Raw genomic sequence first — 9,215 nt, forward strand, 5'->3', positions numbered from 1 at the left:
AGAAGAACTGACTGGATAATTTCTATATTATAAATATTATATTCATAAGGAAAATACATAGAACATCTCACCTCAGTGTCCTAAAATTTAAGATTCTAAAATCTGGCAGAGGAACCAGAGATCAAATTGCCAACATCTGCTGGATCATAGAAAAAGCAAGAAAATTCCAGAAAAACATCTACTTCTGCTTCATTGACTATGCTAAAGCCTTTGACTGTGTGGATCACAACAAACTGTGGAAAATTCTTCAAGAGATGGGAACACCAGACCACCTTAACTGCCTGCTGTGAATCTGTATGCAGGTCAAGAAGCAACAGTTAGAACCGGACATGGAACAACGAACTGGTTTCAAACTGAGAAAGGAGTATGTTAAGGATGTATATTGTCACCCTGCTTATTTAGCTTATATGCAGAGTACATCATGTGAGATATCAGACTGGATGAGGCACAAGCTGGTATCAAGATTACCAGGAGAAATATCAATAACCTCAGATATGTCGATGACACCACCCTTATGGTAGAAAGTGAAGAGGAATTAAAGAGCATTTGATGAAGGTGAAAGAGGAGAGTGAAAAAGCTGGCATAAAACTCAACATTCAAAAAATGAAGATCATGGCATCCAGTCCTATCACTTCATGGCAAATAGATGGGGAAACAATGGAAACAGTGACAGACTTTATTTTGGGGGACTCCAAAAGCACTGCAGATGGTGACTGCAGCCATGAAATTAAAAGATGCTTGCTCCTTGGAAGAAAAGCTATGACCAACCTAGACAGCTTATTAAAAAGCAGAGACATCACTTTGCTGGCAAAAGTCCATCTAGTCAAAGCTATGGTTTTTCCAGTAGTCATGTATGGATGTGAGAGTTGAACTATAAAGAAAACAGTGCTGAAGAGTTGATGCTTTTGAACTGTGGTGTTGGAGAAGACTCTTGAGAGTCCCTTGGACTGCAAGGAGATCCAACCAACCCATCCGAAAGGAAATCAACCCTGAATATTCATTGGAAGAACTGATGCTGAAGCTGAAACTCCAATACTTTGGCCATCTGATGCAAAGAACTGACTCATTGAAAAGGACCCTGATGCTGGGAAAGATTGAAGCCAGGAGGAGAAGGGGACGACAGAGGATGAAATGGTTGGATGGCATCATTGACTCAAAGGACCTGAGTTTGAACAAGGTCTGGGAGTTGGTGATGGACAGAGAAGCCTGGTGTGCCGCAGTCCATGGGGTTGCAAAGAGTTGGACATGACTGAGGTCCATGTGATTGGTTTGATTAGTTTTCTGTAACTCTGGTTTTCATTCTGTCTGCCCTCTGATAGAGAAGGATAAGAGGCTTATGTAAGCCTCCTGGTGGGAGAGACCTACTGTAGGGGAAACTGGGTCTTGTTCTGATGGGTGGGGTCATGCTCTGTAAATCTTTAATCCAATTTTCTGTTGCTCTCTGGTGGCTCAGAGGGTAAGTCTATCTACGATGTAGGAGACCCGGGTTCAATCCCTGGGTTGGGAAGATCTCCTGGAGAAGGAAATGGCAACCCACTCCAGTATTCTTGCCTGGAAAATCCCATGGATGGAGGAACGTGGTAGGCTACAGTCCATGGGGTTGCAAAGAGTCAGACACGACTGAGTGACTTCACTTTCTGTTGATGGATGGGGCTGTGTTCCCTCCCTGTTGTTGGACCTGAGACCAAACTATGGTGGAGGTAATAAAGAAAATGGTGACCTCCCTCAAAAGGTGTGTCTGAACTGACTGAAAATTGAGCCTGCCATCAGCAGAGAGATTTTTATCACCATCATCATCACTATCATCATTATCATCTTCATTGTCGTTATCATGGAGTATTTTTTTAATGTGCCAGGCATAAAGTTAAGCATTTTACTCTCAGTAGCTCATTTAATACTTACAAAGACCCTATAAGGTAGATACCATTATTCTCCTTTTACAAGGGGCCAAACCAAGTCTTAGAGCAGCTAAATATATACCACTAAACTCCAAATTGTGCTATTTATCCAGTTATCTGCCACTACGGACCCAGCAACCTTCAGTGTTTTTAATGTGGCATTCTTCCTAGGATAACACATCTAAGGTTTGAAGCATGCAAGAAGAATTTGTAGGCTGAAGGGTAACCCTCTTCCAACACAAAACATGAAAGAGATATCCAAATGTGATTTAAGATCCTTTTACCATTACTTGACTAGTCAAGAAGCAACTATTTTTACCTTATCATGACTCCTGCTTTCCAAATTTGTAAAAGTGGTGCACAGACAGACCAGGGAACAAAATAAAAAGTTCTCTCTTTTCACCCACCCTTTGTTACTACATTAAGTGGTAAAGTTGATTTTCCCACTTTGACATCAAAATGGCAAAACAACACAGAGGTTGTGATGCAAATTCTGAGACAGAACTTCTTCAGTTCTTCTAGATCCTGGCTGTACCACTTGCTACCTGTATGCCTTGGGAAGTCACTTAACTGACTGTACCTTTTCCCTAACTGCAGAACAGTGATACGAATAATATCCTACTTCATAGGGTTGTAGTAAAGATTAAATGAGATGATACATGGAACACATATGCAATAAATCTGAATGTGTATTATTATCTGATTAATAGCATTCATCTCTTATTCACTAAGAAACTGTCCCCTGGAAGTGATCATTGGGCCTTTGCTGTCTTTAAAACCACTGGCTTCCAACTCTATCTCCCCATGATAATAAACTTCTTAATGGTGGAGGTCATTTTCTATCTTTTTATACCTCCTAATCCCTGGCACAATTGCCTTTTAATGTAAAAGAACTCCATAATGTCTTATTCCATTAAGAAGGAACCAGTCAGTGACAGGGAAGACCTTATATTTTGTACCCTGATCATCTTTATACTAGTTTTACAAGTTTCAAAGGGTAGAGTCATGACAATATAAACATAACTGTTGTACTTGACTGCTGATGCAAGTTGAAAAGGATCTTCAAATCACTTTAAAGCATCTCTTATATACTTGGCGTTACCTTGAAGGAAAGGTTTTGTTTCAATCTAGTCAATGTTTTGGAGAAGGCAATGGCAGCCCACTCCAGTACTCTTGCCTGGGAAATCCCATGGGCGGAGAAGCCTGGTAGGCTGCAGTCCATGGAGTCGCTAAGAGTCGGACACAACTGAGCAACTTCACTTTCACTTTTCACTTTCACGCACTAGAGAAGGAAATGGTAACCCACTCCAGTATTCTTGCCTGGAGAACCCCAGGGACGGGGTAGCCTGGTGGGCTGCCGTCTATGGGGTCGCACAGAGTCGGACACGACTGAAGTGACTTAGCAGCAGCAGTCAGTGTTTACTGCTGATTAACATCCTGCATTTTTTATAATGTCTTTTTTTTTTTCCAATCTGGATACATTTTATTTCTTTTTTTTCTTCTTTTTTTTCATTTATTTTTATTAGTTGGAGGCTAATTACTTTATATTATTGTAGTGGTTTGTGTCATACATTGACATGAATCAGCCATGGATTTACATGTATTTCCCATCCTGATCCCCCCTCCCACCTCCCTCTCCACCCGATTCCTCTGGGTCTTAAAAATAATACCCAAGTTAAGAACACAATGTTGCTGACCTTATATTAGCGATTAACCCAACTGAATGGAGAGTAGAATTTGGGCATAATTATATGAGTCTTTAGGGATATGAGTGATGACAGGTACAGGACGCATGAGAGTGACCTGGAGGAATGTAGTTCTTGACCAAGTCTTTTGGTTAGACATCTATTATAAACCCAAGAAAGGAGAAAGCACGGTTTCTGTAGAAACGACATTAATTTGGTGTTCATAATGTTAACTGAAAACAAATGCCTGGTCCTGGCTTTGCAGACTGAGGTGTGTGGGGAGATACTGTGTCATGTTGGTGACGGGTCTGTCATCTCTGACAGTCACCTAGTCAATGAGGTCATATCAAAACATCCATCTTAAAGGGCTGATACAATTGGAAAAACATTTGGAAAGCCTTTCACTGGTCAGCAGCAGAAAATAGTGGTCAACGTGGTAAATACCTAAGCTTTCTTCCAAGGGGCTCAAATGTTCTATTTATATCCAGATAACACAGAAATCTCAAAAGCTCTCTACTGTAAACATTTATCCTCAGGCACATGCTAAAATAGCACTTGGTTTTTGTTTTTTTTTTAAAAAAAGTCCTATTGGAAGCCACATTATTATAGCAACTCTTGTTTACTCTGATTATTTCCTAAGATGGGCACCATTGTCCATGCCCATCAAATGCCTAAGAATCAAGGCTTACAGACATCACTCTTCCACCACAACTCCATTATCAGGCATGCATTACACAGGGTTACCACTTAAGTGTGAGGGTATCTCTACCTTTAATGAACTAGGATGTCCTTTATGTCTATGTCCCATGAGGGAGAGGGCCTATTTGTTAAACACATACATGCACACACATATCTATACATGTGTGTGTGTGTGTGTGTGTGTGTGTGTATGAAAGTGAAGTTGCTCAGTCATGTCCAACTCTTTGCCACTCTATGGACTGTAGCCCTCCAGGCTCCTCTGTCCGTGGGATTTTCCAGGCAAGAATACTGGAGTGGGTTGCCATTTCCTTCTCCCGGGGATCTTCCCAACTCAAGGATAGAACTCTGGTCTCCCCCATTGCAGGAAGACTCTTTACTGTCTGAGCCTCAATGTATATATATAAATACATGTCCCAAACCTGTACTGGGCACTCCATGTGTGTGTGTAGCTTATGCATATTCCATATATGTGATATATACAGTACATATGTATGTATATATATATCCTTACAATTGCTCAGCCAAAAATATTAATGTATCATTTTTTAAAAAAAAACTGAAGTAGAGTTAATTTACACTGTGGTGTTAGTTTCAAGTGTATAGCAAAGTGACTCAGTTATACATACATACACATACATATATACATATATATATTCTCTTTCAGATTCTTTTTCATTAAATTTATTATAAGGTATTTTTTCTTACTGCCTCTTTGATCAGGTCTTTATTCAAAATCAGTTGTCTAAAATGATTTGACCTTTACAGGATAAACAAATTGAAGTTTATGCAGTAGCCTTCTTTTCCTCTATGGTGGGTTTCTTTCCTGTGGGCTTCTTTTTAGCTGCTGGTTTCTTGGTCCTTAAGAGTTCTTTGGCCCAGAGGTTAAAGAGTCTGCCTGCAATGCAGGAGACCCAGGTTCAATCCCTGGGTCGGGAAGATTCCCTGGAGAAGGAAATGGCAACACACTCCAATATTTTTGCCTGGAGAATCCCATGGATGGAGGAACCTGGTAGGCCGCAGTCCACGGGGTTGCAAAGAGTTGGACACGACTGAGCGATTTCACTTCATTTTCTTGGTCCTTGCAGCTTTTTTACCCACCAAAGTCTTCTTCACCTCCTTAACACCAACAGCCTTCTTTCCTGTGTTTCCCACTACAGGCTTCTTGCCTCGAACACTCTTCTCATCTGATTTGGCTCCTAGTGCTGCTGCTGTCCCATTCATCCAAATTTTGTGGTTCTTGGCCTGGTGAAGAATGGTGTTCCAGTGCATGACTTTTGCCTGTGGGGTGGGCTTCAACATGATTGTCAGGTTTTTTCAGTGGATTCTTGTTTAGGACTCTTTGATGAATCTTATTGCATGGTGTTCAGAGGGCTCTTTAGATCTCTGGCTTTTCAAGATCCTGCTAAGGTCTGTATTGAGCCTCTTGTGCATGGGGGAGGTTGCAGTGACTCTTGAGGGAGGCTGCTTTATGTCAAGTGCCATACAGCTCATCTGACTTGCAGAAAGCATTTCCCATCCAAATGCAGATACATCCCACATGACTACCAGGAGCAAGTTTCAAAATGTTCAGTTTGCTCACATTAAGCAGAGTAATTCCAGGGATGTTTCTGAAGGCCTTGATGATACCACCATTCTCATTATTGGTGATGGAGGGTCCCATGTGCTGGATACGGTGACGGTTTTTCATCTAACCTTTGGCAGCTCTCATTCTCTGAGAGGCATAGACGTTTTTTATATCATTTCAGACCTTAAGTATCTTGAGACACAAAGCAGCCTCCATGGTCTTCTTGTAGCCTTCAACCACCAAAGAAAGTTCAGGAGCTTCCTCTAGATGATAACCTTTAGCCATGACCAGCATTGATAAGGCAGTGGCAGCCAGTGCAGAGCAGGTGGCATATCACTTCTGGGTTGTATTCACTCTGAGGTGCCAGCATCACCAGGTCTTGGTTGGCACAAACATGCCGCCCCCACAATACCTATTTCCAAAAGCACCCTGGCCAGAATGGCGAGTCTCGCTACCTTGAACCCTGGGAATCTGAGCCACAGATCTGCCAGTACCCCAAGAGTCAGCACTGATTTGATGACCTGATAATTCACAGACAGCATAGGGCCGTCTGTTGTTTTTGCACAAGCTGGTGTGGACAAAGTTAACAATATCTGGTCGAATAGGAGTCTTGAACACAGCAGGCAAAAGGACATTTTTGCCAGATGACTCCCCCTTTCGGAGCACACTGCTATCCGTGGATGGGTACCCGCCATGGTGAGGAGAGGAGAAGGCCATACTCTGCTCAGTCTGGTGGCTCCCACAGGAAAAGCAGGTTATTATAACATATTGAGTACAGTGCCAGGTGCTAAAACACTAGGTCCTTGTTGTTTCTCTATTTTATATGTAGTGGTGTGTATCTGTTACCCCCAAACTCCATATTGATCCCTTCTCCTCTTCCCCTTTGGTAACCATAAGTTTGGTTTTGAAGCCTATAAGTCTGTTACTATTTTGTACATAAGTTCATTTGTATCATTTTCTTAGATTCCACATATAAGTGATAAATGACATTTATCTTTGCCTTTATATTTATCTTACTTCCCTTAGTATAATAATCTCTAGGTCCATCCATGTTGTTGCAAATGGCATTATTTCATTCTTTTTTGTTGTTGTTGTTTACAAATGCATCATTCTTGATAACTCTCTTCTTCTTTTGATGCCTCTCCTATCTTATACCTCACAACGGATTCATCAAAAAGTATGATCAGCCTGGTCTTCATAATATACTTGGAATCTGACCACATGTCACTACATTTACTGCCTCCACTCTGGTCTTATCTGCTATCTTCTCTCACCTGGATTGTCTTTCTGCTTCCACTCTTGCCTCACAAAGTTCTATTCTCAATTAAGCTCCAGAGTGATCCTTTGAAGACATAAGCTAGGTCATGTCACTTGAAAATCTTCTAGTGGCTTCCATCTCACCCCAAAATCGGTCCCAGCCAGTACTTCTATGATTTCATCTCGTGCTCTTCTCTATGCCTCACTGGAAAGAATGTGAAGCACTCTGCTTTGAATTTTAAAAGTAAATGGAAGTATAGATTGATTGTTATTTTCTGTCTGGTTCCTTTATTTCAGCATTGTAGTAACTAAGAGATGGCCATATTGTCTCAGAATTAGACAAACAGACCAACAGAACAGAAGGTAGTGTCTGGAATTGTACCCACATACACAAAGGAGAGATGAAAAGATACACGGGAAGATGAAGGGAGATGAAAGCTACATGAAAAGAGAGGGCCTAGAATCAGCCCACTTAAATAAGAGTTGGCATGAAAGATAAGTGAGTAAGTAATCCACCTATTCAATAACTAATAGTAGAATAGCTATCCCTATGGAAAGAAATGAATTTGTATCCCCATTTTATATCATAAATAAAATCAGATAGATCAAAGACATAAAGGCAAACAGAAAACTAAAACAAAGAAAATATAAGAGAAAGATGTTACAACCTCGGCAGTGGGGAGGATATTTTAACAATAACAAATGCACAAGCAAAGGAAATATATGCTAATTTAACCACATTGAAATTAAGAATTCCAGTTTAGTAAATAGACCATAAAATAAAGACAATTCATAAATAGGGAGAAGATATTTGCAGTATATATGACTGGCAAACGATTAATATCTAGAATGCACAGAAATTTTGGTAAAAACATACCAAAAAACCAAGAGAACAAGGAACAGAAAATTTAGGATAATAGTTAGCTCTGGAGGTGTGATGGGATACAAAGGGACTGGGCAGGGGAACTTGGGGAACTTCAGAGGTTTGGGTAATATTCTCTTTCTTAGGAAGGTTTGGAGGGTATGTGAATTATTTCAATATTATTTAAACTGTATATATTATATATTCTTTTATGTCTATGATATATTTCATAAAAATATAGCACTCATGCATAAAACAGTTCTTCTATAACTGTGTGTTACAATATGGTCTTCTCTAGACACATTTGGCTGTTTAAAATCAAATTACTTCAAATGAAATAAGATTAAACATTTCATGCCTCAGCCATACTGCCACATTTCAAATGCTTAATAATCACACATGGCTGCTAGCCACCATATTGGAAAGTATAGAATACTGGGCAACACTGTTCTAGAACATTCTTGTCTCCTTAGAGTTAGACACTGCTTTTATCCATTTTGACTTCCCTGGTGGTTCAGATGGTAAAGCGTCTGCCTACAATGCAGGAGACCCAGGTTCGATCTCCGGGTGGGGAAGATCTTCTGGAGAAGGAAATGGCAACCCACTCCAGTACGCTTGCCTGGAAAACCCCATGGGAGAAGCCTGGTAGGCTACAGTCCATGGGGTCGCAAAGAGTCGGACACGACTGAGAAACTTTGCTTACTTACTTACTCTATCCATTTTAATAAAAAGAGGCAATTCATTGTTTTTCTGTAAAAAATGAAAAGGTCTCCATAATTCTTTCAGTAACAGCAGTAGGAGAGGAAGCAAAGATTTACTTCCTATGGATTTTGTTTCTCCTCTTGATTGAAGGAGATTCCATGAACAAATTTGTCAGACTTCATACTTCAGTTCACTTAACTCATCAAATGCCAGCATGAGCCTGATTATTTCTTCTGCTTCAGGAAGTCAAAGACTGTTTCCATGCAGTTTCTTGTGCCATTAGGGTTGTGAGCAGAATTTCATCTGCCAAAAAATTTCATTGTGTGATTTCCAAAGTTAGATATCCTCTAGAGTGGAGTTCATAAGAGGACAGTGGTCTTCTAGAATAAGAAAGGGGATCTCTTCTTCCTGTCTACTCTGTAGGTCCTCTCCAAAGCATGTGTTGCTAATCTGAGTGGCTGATACTTCAGTGTGTGTCTCACCCTGTGTGTTAGAGGGTCAAATATGCAGATGTATTTCTCTGTTTTGCCTCCATGGAGGAGAATCTG

General features: G+C 40.5%; 1 pseudogene; it reads right to left on the bottom strand.

Annotated features, from left to right (window-relative positions):
* Positions 1-5,064: 5,064 nt before the first annotated feature.
* Positions 5,065-6,541, bottom strand: LOC136153959 (large ribosomal subunit protein uL4 pseudogene; annotated as a pseudogene).
* Between the last annotated feature and the right edge of the window lie 2,674 nt (positions 6,542-9,215).

This window comes from Muntiacus reevesi, chromosome X, assembly GCF_963930625.1.
Source record: "Muntiacus reevesi chromosome X, mMunRee1.1, whole genome shotgun sequence".
NCBI classification, from domain to species: domain Eukaryota; kingdom Metazoa; phylum Chordata; class Mammalia; order Artiodactyla; family Cervidae; genus Muntiacus; species Muntiacus reevesi.